Raw genomic sequence first — 15363 nt, 5'->3', positions numbered from 1 at the left:
CTTGTTAAGATAGTAGCTCTAAAGGTCAATATTCTTCAGAAAAGGGAAGGGAGAAGGAAACTTTTGAAGGTGATAGATACCTTTAATACCTTGATCATAGTAAAGAATGTATATGTAAATTCAAACCCATCAAATTGAATACATCAATTATGTGCAGTTTTATATATCAATTATACCTCAGTCAAGCTTTTTTTTTTTTTTAAGCATTGACTATTGACACTAGAATATAAGCCTCATGAGAGTCAGGTTTTTGTTTCTGATGTTCACTTTTATTCCCTAGAAGTTCCTGTCTTCTTCTTTTTTTTTTTAATTTGACAGACAGAGTTAGACAATGAGAGAGACAGAGAGAAAGGTCTTCCTTTTTCTGTTGGTTCACCCCTCAAATGGCCGCCACAGCCGGCACGCTGCACTGATCCGAAGCCAGGAGCCAGGTGCTTCCTCCTGGTCTCCCATGCGGGTTCAGGGGCCCAAGCACTTGGGCCATCCTCCACTGCTTTCCCAGGCCACAGCAGAGCTGGACTGGAAGAGGAGCAACCGGGACTAGAACCCGACTCCTATATGGGATGCCAGCACTGGCGCCGCAGGCGGAGGATTAACCAAGTGAGCCACGCGTGGGCCCTAGGAGTTCCTGTCTTAAAGATATACTCTACATGTGTGCTGACATCCAGTTTGAGTTCCAGACTAACTCCAACTAGCTAATCAATATCTGTTATTGGATAATTAACAGGCATCACAGATTGCCTATCAGCCCATTCCTAACTCAGTATTCCTTGTTTTCTTAAATGACACAATTTGTTTAGTTGCTCAGGCCAAAAGCTAGAAGTCATCCTTGACTTCTTTCTTTCCTGAATACATCATATTTACATATGTCATGTCAGCCCAAACATTAAAATATATCCACAATCTGTTAATTCTCACTATTAACTTTCACATGATAGTCTAAACCATCATAATCTTGCAATTTTGTACTACAGCAAATCATCATAACTAGTCTCCCTCCTTCCTCTCTTGTTCTGTTAGAGTCAGAGTGATATTTTCTTTAAAGTAAACTCGCGTCATATTTCAACTTTGCACAAATGAGCCAATGATGTTTAGTTACATTTAGAATAAAATCAACTTTCAATTTCACAACCTATAAGGCTTGACCTGATTTGGATCCTAACTACCACTCAAGCCTCATATTTGACTTGTGTTCCTCAATATTCACCCCTCATCAGCCCCAACAGTTTCTTGCCCTTCCTCAATCAACCATGCTCACTTGTGTCTAAAGGCTGTTGCATTACCTGTCTCAAAGATCGTGCAACGAATCACTTCATTCCTTCATTTGGGTCTGTATCAGATGTAGAAATGCAACATAGCAATGATAACTACTATACTTACTTTGTTATGTATTCTCCCACACCAGAATGTGAGTTTCATGAGGGCAAGGATCTTGATCATTAATTTCACCACTATATCCTAGTACCTATCATGTTTCTCAAATGAACAGGAACTCAGTACATGGACTTGATCAAAGGGTGTAGCTTTTGGAAGGAATTCATGCTCTATAAGTGATGCTTTAAAGAAAGTCAATTTCCTCATGTTTTTTGCAAGCATATAGAAATGCAGTTTTTTTCTGTATATTGATATTATAACTTGCCACTTTGGCAAACTCACATATTAATTTTTTTTGAGAGGCAGAGTTAGAGAGTGAGAGAAAGAGACAGAGAGAAAGGTCTTCCTTTTCCGTTGGTTCACCTCCCAAGTGGCCGCTATAGCTAGCGCGTTGTGGCCAGCGTGCTGCGCCAATCCGAAGCCAGGAGCCAGGTGCTTCTTCCTGGTCTCCCATGCGGGTGCAGGGCCCAAGGACTTGGATCATCCTCCACTGCACTCCCAGGCCACAGCAGAGAGCTGGACTGGAAGAGTAGCAACCAGGACAGAATCCAGCGCCCCAACCGGGACTAGAACCGGGGTACCGGCACCGCAGGCAAAGGATTAGCCTAGTGAGCCGCAGCGATGGCCAAACTCACATATTATTTTTAGCAGCCTTTTGAAAACCCCATACAATTTTCTACATTTATGAGAATGGTGACTGCATAAATTTAGGTTTATTTTTTCTTTCAAAACTAGATATCTTCAATTAATTTTTGTAATCTCCCTAATTAGAACTTTCAATGCAACTTTGAATAGAAGTGGTAAAAGAGAAAATCCATGTCTTCATCCTGATATTGGGTTAAAGTGATCCATATTATACTCTTAGGTATAATGTTAACTGTGAAGTTTTTCATAGGTGTCCTTTACCAGGAAGGCACATTTTCTATTTTTGCTTTTCTAAGACTGTATGATGAAAAGCAATGCTAAATTTTGCCAGATCTTAAAAAAAAAATATTTAACTAATTTGAGAAGCAGAGTTACAGACAGAGAGGGAGAGACAGAGAGTCTTCCATCTGCTGGTTCATTCCCCAAATGTCTTAAATGGTGGAATTGAGCTGATCCGAAGCCAGGAGCCAGGAGCTTCTTCTGGATCTCCCATGTGGATACAGGGGCCCAAGCACTTGGGCCATCTTCCACTGCTTTCCCAGGCCACAGCAGAGAGCTGGATCAGAAGAGGAGCAGCCAGAACACAAACCAGAGCTCATTTGGGATGCTGGTGCTGCAGGCAGAAGCTTGGCCTACTATGCAACAGCACTGCCCCTGGCCCCTGATCTTTTTTTTTTTTTTTTTACTGCGTCTACTGAAATGTTAATATGTCTTTCCTTGTATAATTTTATAATATTATGTGTTACATTAATTGTTTTTGGTTGTTAGACCAAACTAGGTTAAACCCCATTTGGTCATATTGTGTCATCTGGGGAGTAAACCAGCAAATGGAAGATCTCACTCTGTCTCTGTCTCTACCTCTCTCTGTAACTCTGTCTTGTCTTTCAAATAAATAAAAACAAAAAATTCTTTTTAAAAAAAGAGTGAAATTTGTTCTTTTTGCTGCATATTATTTATTATAAAATTAATCTCATTTCAGTAGTTTTATTTTTTCCACAACTAAATGGACTACCTGAGGGTTACTTATTAAAATTTGGTTTCCAGTTTTGCTTCATATATTTCACTGGGACACCAAATAGAACTTTTAAGCTAGTTAATCTAAATGTAAAATCTGGTCAAATTATTGAAGAATGCAAATTTTATTTATATGTCTAACTCAAGTGATTGAAGGAGATGACTTGATATTTGTTTGCATGGAATATGTCCACAAGTTTTGTCTGAGTTGTAACTATTTCCTTTCCTTTAATATAGAATGTCTTTTATTCTCCTAGGCCTGTCATCCATTACCAGAATCTTTTGAGTCAGAACTCTGATTTTGTAGATTCTGTTTATATTTTATACTGAAGGAAAATACTAGAATCAGGTATGTCATAAAATTTTGTTCTTATCAAGATTATCTGAGGCTCAATTATGCTTGTCTCTTAAGTTCATTACTCATGTTAGAAACCCTTCACTGAAAAAGGAGTTCTGAGATTTCCCTCGGACTTTGTCTTTATCTCTCCACCTTGAGATCTTCCTAGCATGATAGTGAAGAAGTTTTAATGTTATAAAATTTCTAGGGCAAAAGGAAGAGGTGATGAAAGCAGATAGAAGATGCTAAAATAGCTTTGAAAGAGAAATCAGATTGAGAAGTGATAATTCACTTAGGCTTCCATTTTCTCAACTCTAACTGCCTATAGAAGTGGGGATTTACAGGCCAACACCACATGAAATAAGCCAATTTTCACTCTGAAACCTGAGAAAATCCAAAAATTGGTGGTATCAGGTAACTCTGAAGGCAGGAGTAAAATGGAGCCCAAACCCAAAATATTTAATAGTCTATATAAAGAATGCTTGCACAAATAGATCTTCTCCCACCAGCACTTAGGAATGGATGCCATCACACCATTTATTGTGAAAGATAGGAATTTTACTTTGTGGGAAAAATTTAAGTGATGCTTTCTCCTAGAATGCTCCAAACACTGTAGAAGACAGAGCCATTTGAATCTTTATAACATCATTTGTGGCTATATAAAATTATCAACTTAAAAATTAGCCTACTTTAGATTTACTGAATTCCAAGTCTGCAGTTGCCTTTGCAGAGCCAGACCAAATGATTTTGCAGGCTTTATATGGTCACAGGCCAAACATTCTTCATCCCTGTTCCCAAAACCCTGAAGGTCAATGAATATAACTCACTCCCATCAAAGCAACTGGTTGGAATATTTTTTGGAAGAGCCTGAGTAGCCTTCAAAAAGCTTTCAAATACTAACACTTTAGGATCATGGTATTTTACCAGGATCCTACATAATCACTGAATGGTAGAGATCCACCAGTTATTAAGTCTACCTTCACGCAGTGAGATTCCAATCAGCTCTGTTTTGCTTGTCTTGATCTTAAATATGGCTGAACAAACACTAGGTTTTGAAGAAGAATTTTCACTAAAATTCAGAGCACAAAACAAACTACAATGCTAAAAGAAATTAGGTAGGAGAGGGGCAGAAAGCAGTTTAAGGATCAGGAAATCAAGGAAAATGAAATATTTGTATCTTGAGATTGAATTATATGACAGAAGAAAATGCAAGGATTTCTGAGGATTGTGGTGATTAGAATGTCCAAGACCAGTCTTGCACAGCAGCAGTAGAGAGAAGCAATGTTGATTAGAGTAAAAGAAGGGAGGTTTATAAGAATGATGTCTCCAATATAAAAAAGGCTTACAAATTATCACATGCATGTGAACATATTTGGAAGGACTATAGGGTTTTTTCAGCTACTTTAGAGGTAAGTTAGTGATAGCTACAAAGAAAACTAAGTGAATAAATATTGAAGCAATTATTAGCGCTAAAAATAATTATGCTAAAAAAGAAATGTGATCATGGTGAACTATTGAATTAAATTGTAAAATTTATATAAATACAATAATTCAAGAATTAAATGTTGACTTAACAATAAATTATTAAATATCCAAATTTCGAAGATGAAGTATTAGAAGTATGTGTTGCTTAATTAGAACTAAATACAAAATTTTGTTTGGAAAGCAGCACATAATGCCTCAGTATTTTTCTTTTAGATTTTTTTAAATTACTTATTTGAGAGGTAGAGTTACAGACAGAGAAAGAGAGAGACAGACAGAAAGGTCCTCCACCTGCTGATTCACTTCCCAAATGACTGTAATGTCCAGAGCTGGCCCTATCCGCAGCAAGGAGCCTGGAGCTTCCTTCTTCTGGGTCTGCCACGTGGGTACAGGGACCCAAGCATTTTGGTGATCTTCCACTGCTTTCCCAGGCCATTTTCAGAGAGCTAGATTGAAAAGGAGCAGCCAGGACATGAACCAGCACCCACATGTGATGCCAGCTCTGCAGGAGAAGACTTAGCCCGCTACATCACAGTGCTGGCCTCCTTAGTATTTTTTTTTAATTAAGGAAAAACAGTAGTAAAACCAAATAGTTAAAAATAATTTATTGTTGTTGCCTCTGAGGAGTCAGAAGCACTATAGGCACTTATGGTTTACTGCCATTCGTTCAATTATGGGAGCTGTGTTGTTTTGACTTTTAAACAGCATCTACATATATCTTAAAATATTTTTTGTAAGAAAAATAACTAGTTAAGGTTACAGTTATGCCAAGAAAAAAAATGGCCATTGGTTTGTTTGGAGGACTATCACCATGGCCTCTAGTACCTTATCTGCAGGGTAGAAGCAGCCTCAGTGTTTTCAAAGTCCTGCCGTCTCAGTGTTTGCACAGTCCTGGCACACAAGCATCATATAGTCCTAAGCACCCTGCCCCGGTCAGTTCTCCCCTCCAGACTCAGGAGTCTCTGCTTGGCTGCTTGCTGGGTGGGTTCACGAGCTGGTGCAGTTGGTACATATGTCCAAAATGGCACCCAAAATGGTTTTGGCTTGTTACAGGATACCATTGCAGGGTGATTGGGGAAAGAGAAGTGTGTCCCCCCTTTATTTACTCCTCTAGTTTTGCAGGTACACTATTCCCCACAGGGCTCCAAGCTGTATTCCCTCCTGGCTTTTCCTGCAGCTTTATCGCCAGTGGTTTGGATGGCTGCAGTCTTGTCTTACCTCTCTCCAACGCTGGTGCAGAAACTCTCAGCTGCTGGGGTCTTGATTTGTGCATGTCCACACCCTCCACGTAGGTCTACTGTGTCCCTCTCATTTGCGTGGAGTTTCCTCTGCAGTTTTCTCTCAAACTTTTCCCTGAGACGGCACTCGATCTACTTTTTTTTTTAAACTATCTTCTCCTAGACTAGAACAGTAAGCTCCTTCTCCCTTTTTTGTTATTCTTAATATTGTACATCTTAGACTTTCTGCAATGAATCTAAGCCACATTTTATGACAGAATTTTATTCCTTTTATTTCTTTCTGCTATTTTACTGTGAAATACTCTCTAAGACAAACTGCTTTTAAAAATATCTATTTGAGAGAGACACACACATGTGCATGTACACACAACACACAGGGAGAGGGAGAGTTAGCACGCACTACCATCTGCTAGTTCTTTCTACAATTGTCCACAATGACAGGCTGGCCTACAGCCAAAGCTGGGAGCAGTAACTGGATCCAGGTTTCTCATGTTGGAGGCAGGAATCCAATTACTTGAGCTATCACTGCTGCAGCAGTTAGATTATCAGGAAGCTGGTGGCAGGAGCTGGAGCCAGGAATCAGTCAGGTACTCTACTGTGGAACAGACATCTTAAGTAGTATCTTAATAGCTGGACTAAATGACCATCCCACAAACTGTTTTTTGAACATGTTTACATTTTAGTAATTAATTTGTCATCTGGATAAATATTGAATCAGTTTTATTATTTATACTTGAATATCACATCTGGCTTTTTTTTCTTTTGACAGGCAGAGTGGACAGTGAGAGAGAGACAGACAGAAAGGTCTTCCTTTTGCCGTTGGTTCACCCTCCAATGGCTGCCGCGGTAGGCGCGCTGCGGCCGGCGCACCGCGCTGATCCGATGGCAGGAGCCAGGTGCTTCTCCTGGTCTCCCATGGGGTGCAGGGCCCAAGCACTTGGGCCATCCTCAACTGCACTCCCTGGCCACAGCAGAGAGCTGGCCTGGAAGAGGGGCAACCGGGACAGAATCCGGCACCCCAACCAGGACTAGAACCCGGTGTGCCGGCGCCGCAAGGCGGAGGATTAGCCTAGTGAGCCGCGGCGCCAGCCACATCTGGCTTTTTTTGAAGTTTTTTTTTTTTTTTTAAGCTCTTTTTCTGCTTTTGTAACAGAATTTTGAGGCCTGAGATTTGGCATGTAAAGAGTTTGTTTTCTTAAGCTGTGCATCCTGAGGAGACTCCCTGCAGTACTTCTCTCACTTTTATTTTTAGAAAATGGAGGAAAGATGTAAGAGTAGAAATTAAAAAATAGGAAGTCAAGGCAATTAGAGGTGAGATAAAGTTTTTTATTTCATAAAGTTTTTTATGGCACATTGCTAGATAAAGGGAATGAAGAACTAAACAAGGTGTTTCTTACCCTCAATGAACCCTAATTTTGGCAAGAAAACATATTCATATAGAGTTTAAAATTTCTTGGAAATGTACCAAAGAGGATTGATGAGAATGACAGGATTGCAGCATCCCCTACCCTACCCCAAATTGCTTAGTGTAGAAGACTCAAAGGCAAAAGAGAAACCAAAGGATAGGCTTCCAAAAAAAGATTTAAAATTAGTAGGATTTTTAAAAATTATCTTAGATAGTACTACCATATTAAGAAGCTGATAGTAATATCATATTAAAAAGTATGGTAGAATATGTGATAGACTAACCAAATCATGCAACTACAAAGTTCAACAACAATTTTAGCACCCTGTTCCATAATGATGGAAGACTGGTGTGACAAAGGATGATATGGAAGTGTGAAGATGTCACATTATGAATTCTGAGGTCACCTAAATGGTTCATTGCATGTTTCTATCTTGACTCCATAACGCATTTTAACTGTTACCATTTTATATTTATAAGAAAACATTTTATTGTTATTTTACTCTTTTTTTTAAAAAAAGATCAGTAAAATTATGAAAACCATAGAACTCCAGATAGTACACTAAATAAAAGTTGGGTTATGGTTTTTTTAATTTATTTGAAAGACACAGTTACAGAGAGAGGTATAGACAGAGAGAAAGGTCTTCCATCCGATGGTTCACTCCCCAGATGGCCACAATGGCCGGAGCTGCATCGATCTGAAGCCAAGAGCTTCTTCCGCGTCTCCCACGCAGGTGCAGGGGCCCAAGGACTTGGGCCATCTTCTACTGATTTCCCAGGCCGCAGTAGAGAGCTGGATTGGAAGAGGAGCAACTGGGACTAGAACTGGTGCCCATATGGGATACTGGAACTTCAGGCCAGGGCATTAATCTGTTGTGCCACGGTGCTTACCCCAAGGGTTATGGTCTTAATGCTATAAGTTATAGCTAAAGAAATTCTCATATCAAATCTTTCTGCTCCATTTATCTGTTCTATTTAGAATGACAATGATTTCAAGTAAAATTGTGGTTCAGATTAAGTTGGAAGTATTCTCTTGGTATTCTTACCCTTGGTCTTCCCAACCTCTTCCCATCCCATTCTATTAAGGTGTCATCTCATCTACTCTCCTTTCATTCAAAAGATATCTATCTTTATTCCTGACCAAAAAAAAAATCAGATTTACCATTTAGTTAAAAGTATATTAATGGGGCTGGCCCTGTGACATAGCAGGTAAAGCCACTGCCTGCAGTGCTGGCATCCCATATGGATGCTGGTTTGAGTCCCGCCGGCTCCCTTTCCAATCCAACTCTCTGCTGTGGCCTGAGAAAGCAGTAGAAGATGGCCCAAGTCCTTGGGTCCCTGCACCCACCTGGGAGACCTAGAGGAAGCTCCTGGCTCCTGGCTTCAGATGGGCTCAGCTCGGGCATAGCAGCCATCTGAGGAATAAACCAACAGATGGAAGATATCTATTTCTCTCTCTCTCTCCCTCCCTCTCTCTCCCTCTCTTTCTCTGCCTCAGCTTCTTTGTAACTCTGCCTTTCAAACACATAAATAGCAGCTTCATCCACTATGCCACAGCGCCAACCCCAAATAAATAAATCTTTAAAAAAGTTAATTTATACAACTCTATCCTTTTAGATTACATTATATTATATATATAATTTTATATTACATTATATTATATATATATTATACATTTATATTATATTATATTATATTATATTATATTATATTATATACTACAAAGCAGGATGTGGGTAGAAGTCAACAGTGAAAGTTAATACTCCATATGGTTTCAAAAGCTTTATATTAGGGCCTGGGTTGAGGAATAGTAGTTTAAGGTGCTGTTTGTGACAACAGCGTCCCAGATTGGAGGGCTTGTTCGAGTCTTGGTTGCTCTGCTTCCAATCCAGCTTTCTGCTAATGAGCCAAGAAAGGCAGTGGAAGTTGATACAAGTACTTGGTTCTTGCTACCCACTTTGAAGACACAGCTAGAGTCCCTGGCTCCTGGCTTCAGCCTCACTTAGCCCTGGCTGTTGTAGCCATTTGGAGAGTGAACCTGTGGATGGAGGATCTCTGTATGTGTGTCTCTCCCTCTCTCTGTAAATCTGACTTTCAAATAAAATAAATAAATCTTTTTTTTTTTGACAGGCAGAGTTGGACAATGAGAGAGAGACAGAGAGAAAGGCCTACCTTCCGTTGGTTCACCCCCAAGATGGCTGCTACGGCTGGTGCGCTGCGCTGATAAATATTTAAAAATAAAAAAAAATAATTTTAGCAAAACAGTTTTTCCCTACTTTGCCACAGTCCTGGCCCCCATACACAATTATTTCTTTTAAAAAAAGGCTTTACCTCATAGAATAAAAATAACTAAGTGTTGCTGCACAATTCACTTTTGGAATGGGCAGAGGGAGTAGGTTTCAGACTCCAAGTTAGAAAACTTTTTAAAAACTAATTAATTTCAATTGGTTCATATTTTCCCACTTTTATTGACCATCACATGTGAACTGTAATTCTTAAAATGAATATATATCATTACTTCCCTGTTACTGAAAGTTACATCTTTAGTAATGTGGTTGAAATTTGAAAGTCGGCCGGCGCCGTGGCTTAACAGGCTAATCCTCCACCTTGCGGCGCCGGCACACCGGGTTCTAGTCCCGGTTGGAGCGCAAGATTCTATCCTGGTTGCCCCTCTTCCAGGCCAGCTCTCTGCTATGGCCCGGGAAGGCAGTGGAGGATGGCCCAAATCCTTGGGCCCTGCACCCGCATGGGAGACCAGGAGAAGCACCTGGCTCCTGGCTTCGGATCAGCGTGATGCGCCGGCCGCAGCGGCCATTGGAGGGTGAACCAACGGCAAAAAGGAAGACCTTTCTCTCTGTCTCTCTCTCTCACTATCCACTCTGCCTGTCAAAAAAAAAAAGAAATTTGAAAGTCAAGATGTTAGCTTTATGTCCTAATGAGCAGCATGGTAAAATTCCCATTTTTTAAATGAGTCTAATAAAACATAATGTTCTTCCACAGACTGAAAACTCAACAATCTGCCCATACTGCAAACATCAATTTCAGTATAATGATAATAATTATGAATTGATATCATTTTGGAAATAGAAGGACATCCAAGTCAAGTCACTTATTTTTTAAACCCAGAAACCATAATGACTTCCTTTACACCGGACAGGCAGTTTATAGTATGTTACAGAACTGCTTTTTGTGGTAAATGTAAAACACATGCAGGAAGCACTGACACCAAATATTGCATGAACTGAATGGGAATCTTCTCATTTTCTATAATCAAAAACTTTTATGTGATCATATATGTATACGTATATGTATATGTACATAGGAATTCTAGATTACACATTTATATGCCTTATGGTGAGAAGGTCGTGTTATTTTGTACAAATTAAATTTCAACATATGAAATATTTACTTAATATATACTAAACTGATCTTCTGTATATAAAGAGAATTGAAAATGAATCTTGATGTGAATGGAAGGGGAGAGGGAGCGGGAAAGAGGAGGGTTGCGGGTGGAAGGGAAGTTATGGCGGGGGGAGCGGGAAAGCCATTGTAATCCATAAACTGTACTTTGGAAATTTATATTCATTAAATAAAAGTTTAAAAAAATTCAACATTAAACAGTTTGAAATTTACAATACTAAGCTTCTTAGGATGTGGACCTTTATTTTTTCAGTGACATAGATATGTGGATGTGATGAGTTTATTTTTTCTTAATAGCTAGTGGTAAGAGCATATTGGAAAACGTTTTAATTCTCTGATGTCCCTCTACTTTAAATTCACATGATCCTTCTTTAGCAAAGGATGGGTTACATTTACATAAATGCATAGGGGAAAATATTATATTTTGACATAAACACACATTTTGAAAATAGGAACATCTGCCTTATATATTTTAAAACCATATAAATGAAGAGGCAGGGATTATATTCACATATCCATACATTCTTGCTACGAATGAATGAGTTGGAGGAAAATGTTCATATATATGAAGAAGAATTTGACAACATTGCTCTGGAGAAAATCGCTTGTTTACTTTATCAGCACTTAAGTAGGGTTTCTGAGAAGTTCATGGAAAATGTGTATTATGAAAAATCTATGCATGATTTTCAAATTTTTTGCACCAAAGTAATCGTTTCATTCCATTTTTTCATAAACTTTTTGAAGTACGCTTGCAGTAACTAAAAAAAAAAAGCATTTCAAGTGGTAATGAAGACAAAGGAAATGAAGTTTTGTATATTCAGAGGTATTCCTGAGTTTAGAAATCAGATTTTCGTGTGATCAAAGAGAACGCAAGGACTTTGTCTCTCTATCAGAGACAGAGTTATTGACATAAGACAGGGAAGGACTCAAGAAGAATGAGAAATTAAAAAAAAAATACATTCTGAATAGCAGAAGAGAAATATGTGGCTGCACTGGGAAACCTCTTACAAGTTCATATTTTTCTTCAGAGACATGTGCAAATATAGAAGAAAATATGTATAATCAAGGACAAATACAAAATATTTTGTAAGAATATGGCAAGAAAGATTAAGCACAAAATGTGCAGAGACCTGTAAAAATGCTGAGGGTGGACAAAAGGGCTTTGATAACTATGTTAAGTATAAGAATAAAAACCAGTACAAGAGAGGCCCTTTCCTAGAGACATAATAACAGATGACAGAGAGGAATATAATAATTCAACCTTATTTAGTGCCCGACCTTTATAAGAAGAATGAATACCTTCCTATTGGAATCCATTGAATAAGTGTCATTAGGAGTGAAATGAGGGCCAATATGTGAAAAAGAATAATAGGAGATCACTAATGTGCTTTTTCAATACTTCAAGCTTCTAGGGCAGGTGAATTATATGTAAGGGGAATGGAAGAATTTTCAGGGGTACTCATGAAATTTGTTACCTCCCATGGAGAAATCACAGACTTAGAAGAATGAAGATATACAAACTCTACTCTGAGTCACATTTTTCCCCAGAAATGTGAGAAATGTAAATTCTTCCAATTATAAACTACAGGCAACTTTACAATGGTCCTTCCAACTTCTTAGTTTATTAAACAGATAATTTGTGGACATTTAGGAAAATAATAGTTAATAAAAACAGTACCCTTGATTCAATAGTAATAAGTCCTGTCAAACTAATTTAATCATCTCTGTTAAAATGTTTGCTGGACAGCTACACTTGGAGATTCAGGTGACTAAGGTACTGCTGGCCTCTTCAAATGAGCTTGAAAGGATCCCATCTTTCTCAATTATTTAGAAAAAAATGAGAGGAAATAATATCAGTCCTTCCTTCAAAGTTTGGTAGAATTCACCAATGAAGTCATCAGTCCTGGGCTTTCCTTTTTCGGAAGAGTTTTTTTCAGCAGATCAATCTCATTTTGGGTTGCTCTCATAAGTTCTTTATTAAGATCATTGTTGGTTTATAAAAATGATACATTTTGTGTGTTGACTTTATAAGATGAAACTCTTCTTAATTCATTTATCAATTCTAACAGTTTCTTGGTGGAGTCTTTTGATTTCCTGACACATAGAATCATGTCATCTACAGAGATAATTTGACTCCCTCCTTTCCTATTTGTATGCCTTTTAATTTCTTTCTCTCAGTACTTGAAACATTTTCTCTAGGATATGCCACATATTGGCCACAAAAATAAGTCTCAAGAAATTCAAAGCAATTGAAGTATTTTCTGATACAAGGGAATAAAGCTGGAAATTAACAAAAGTAAAACTAGAAATTGCACACATACATGGGCAATGAATAACATGCTACTTATTGCATCGCATGTAGGAGTACCAGATCAAATCCTGGCTGCCCCACTTACAATTCAGTTCACTTTGGCTGTCATGCTTGTTGAAAACCTGAGTGAGATTCTAGCACCCTGAATTCGGCCTGGCTCTGTCTTGGATGTTGAGGGCATTTGGTGAGTGAACCAGTGAATGGAAGAACTCTTTCTCTCTCTCTCTTTCTCTCTCTCTCTTTCTCTGTCACTCTTTCAAATAAATAAGTTTTAAAATAACTAAAAATAAATGGATGCCAGAACCAAGCTTAAAGAGAAGATAGGATTACTTGACAAAAATTTCAAAGCTGTGTTCACAGATATGCTTCCAGAAGCAATTTCACATTATTTTTAAACACATTTTTAAAAAAATTAGAAAGCTTCCACCCTTAATTAGCAATTAACATTAAGTCATCAAAGCTAAAATAGCTGCATGATTTTTGGGTAGCCAAATCCTATTGTACTGACAATACATGTCAATAAAGGATTTAAAAAATACAGCATCATTTAATAGATGCATAAAATACTTTTGACAGCCGGCACTGCGGCTCAATAGGCTAATCCTCCGCCTTGTGGCGCCGGCACACCGGGTTCTAGTCCCGGTCGGGGCACCGATCCTGTCCCGGTTGCCCCTCTTCCAGGCCAGCTCTCTGCTGTGGCCTGGGTGTGCAGTGGAGGATGGCCCAAGTCCTTGGGCCCTGCACCCCATGGGAGACCAGGATAAGCACCTGGCTCCTGCCATCGGATCAGCGCGATGCGCTGGCCGCGGCGGCCATTGGAGGGTGAACCAATGGCAAAAAGGAAGACCTTTCTCTCTGTCTCTCTCTCTCACTGTCCACTCTGCCTGTCAAAAATAAAAATAAATAAATAAATAAATAAACTTTTGACAAAATTTGATATCTCTTCATCTTGAAGATGATAAATAAGGGATCAGAAGAAAGTTCCTGAACTTTTAAAGTGTATCCATGAAAAACTCATAGCTAATATTATCAAAACTAGTGAAAGGCTGAATTCTTCCTTCTTAAGATCAGGCAAAAGACAAGGGTAATAGCTTTCATCACTTCTATTCTATTGAACTGGAGGTCCTAATTACAGTAAATAGGGAAGAACAAGAAGAAATAAAATTAGTCCAGACTGGAAAGAAAGAATTAAAATTATCTGTAGTTGAAAATGATGTAAACTCAAGGTTCAAAAATATTAAAACTGGTACACGAATTCAACAAGGTTTCAGGACACATGATAAATATAGAAAGCCAGTCGTGTTTCTATAGCACTAATGAATAAACTAAAATTGAAGCCAGAGAACAATTTCATGTGCAAAAGCATATGAAGAATAAAGTAATTAAAATAAATTTAACAGGGGCCTGACCTGTGGTGCAGTAGGTTAAGCTGCCATTTGCACAGCCAGCATTCCATATAGGTGCTGGTTTGAGTCCTGACTGCTCCACTTCCAAACCAGCTCCCTGCTAATTCACCTGGGAAGATAGTGGAGGATGGCTCAAGTCCGTAGACCCCTACACCAAGGTGAGAGACTCAGATGTAGTTCCTGGCTCCTGGCTTCAGCCTTACCCAGCCCTGGCCATTGAGACCATTTGGGGTATGAACCAGCAAATAGAGGATATCTCTCTCTCTCCCTCCCTTCCTCCCTCTCTCTGTAAATCTGACTTTCAAATAAATTAATCTTTAAAAATAAATAAATAAATAAATTTAACAAAAGAAGTACAAGAATTATGTACTTGAGATCTTCAAAGCATAGTTAAAGTGTTTAAAGAAAACATAAACAATAAAAAGATACCCTGTGTTCATTGATTAGAAGACTTAATATTGTTAATATGGCAGTACTCCCCTAATTCATTTTTATATTGAAAAATTCCCTATAAAAATCCCAGTTGCTTGTTCTACAGCAACTGAAACTCGATCAGAATAGTCACATAGAAATTGAAGAAACTCAAAACAGCCAAATGAACTTCAACAAAATCAATGAAGTTGAATTTCTTACAATTATTGATTTCAAAACTTACCACAAAACTATAGTAATCATGACAGTGTATTACTGGAATAATGATGGACATGGAGAGTAATGAAATAAAATGGAGT

The sequence above is a fragment of the Lepus europaeus genome, chromosome X (assembly GCF_033115175.1).
Source record: "Lepus europaeus isolate LE1 chromosome X, mLepTim1.pri, whole genome shotgun sequence".
NCBI lineage: Eukaryota > Metazoa > Chordata > Mammalia > Lagomorpha > Leporidae > Lepus > Lepus europaeus.
This window is presented reverse-complemented; position numbering follows the sequence as displayed.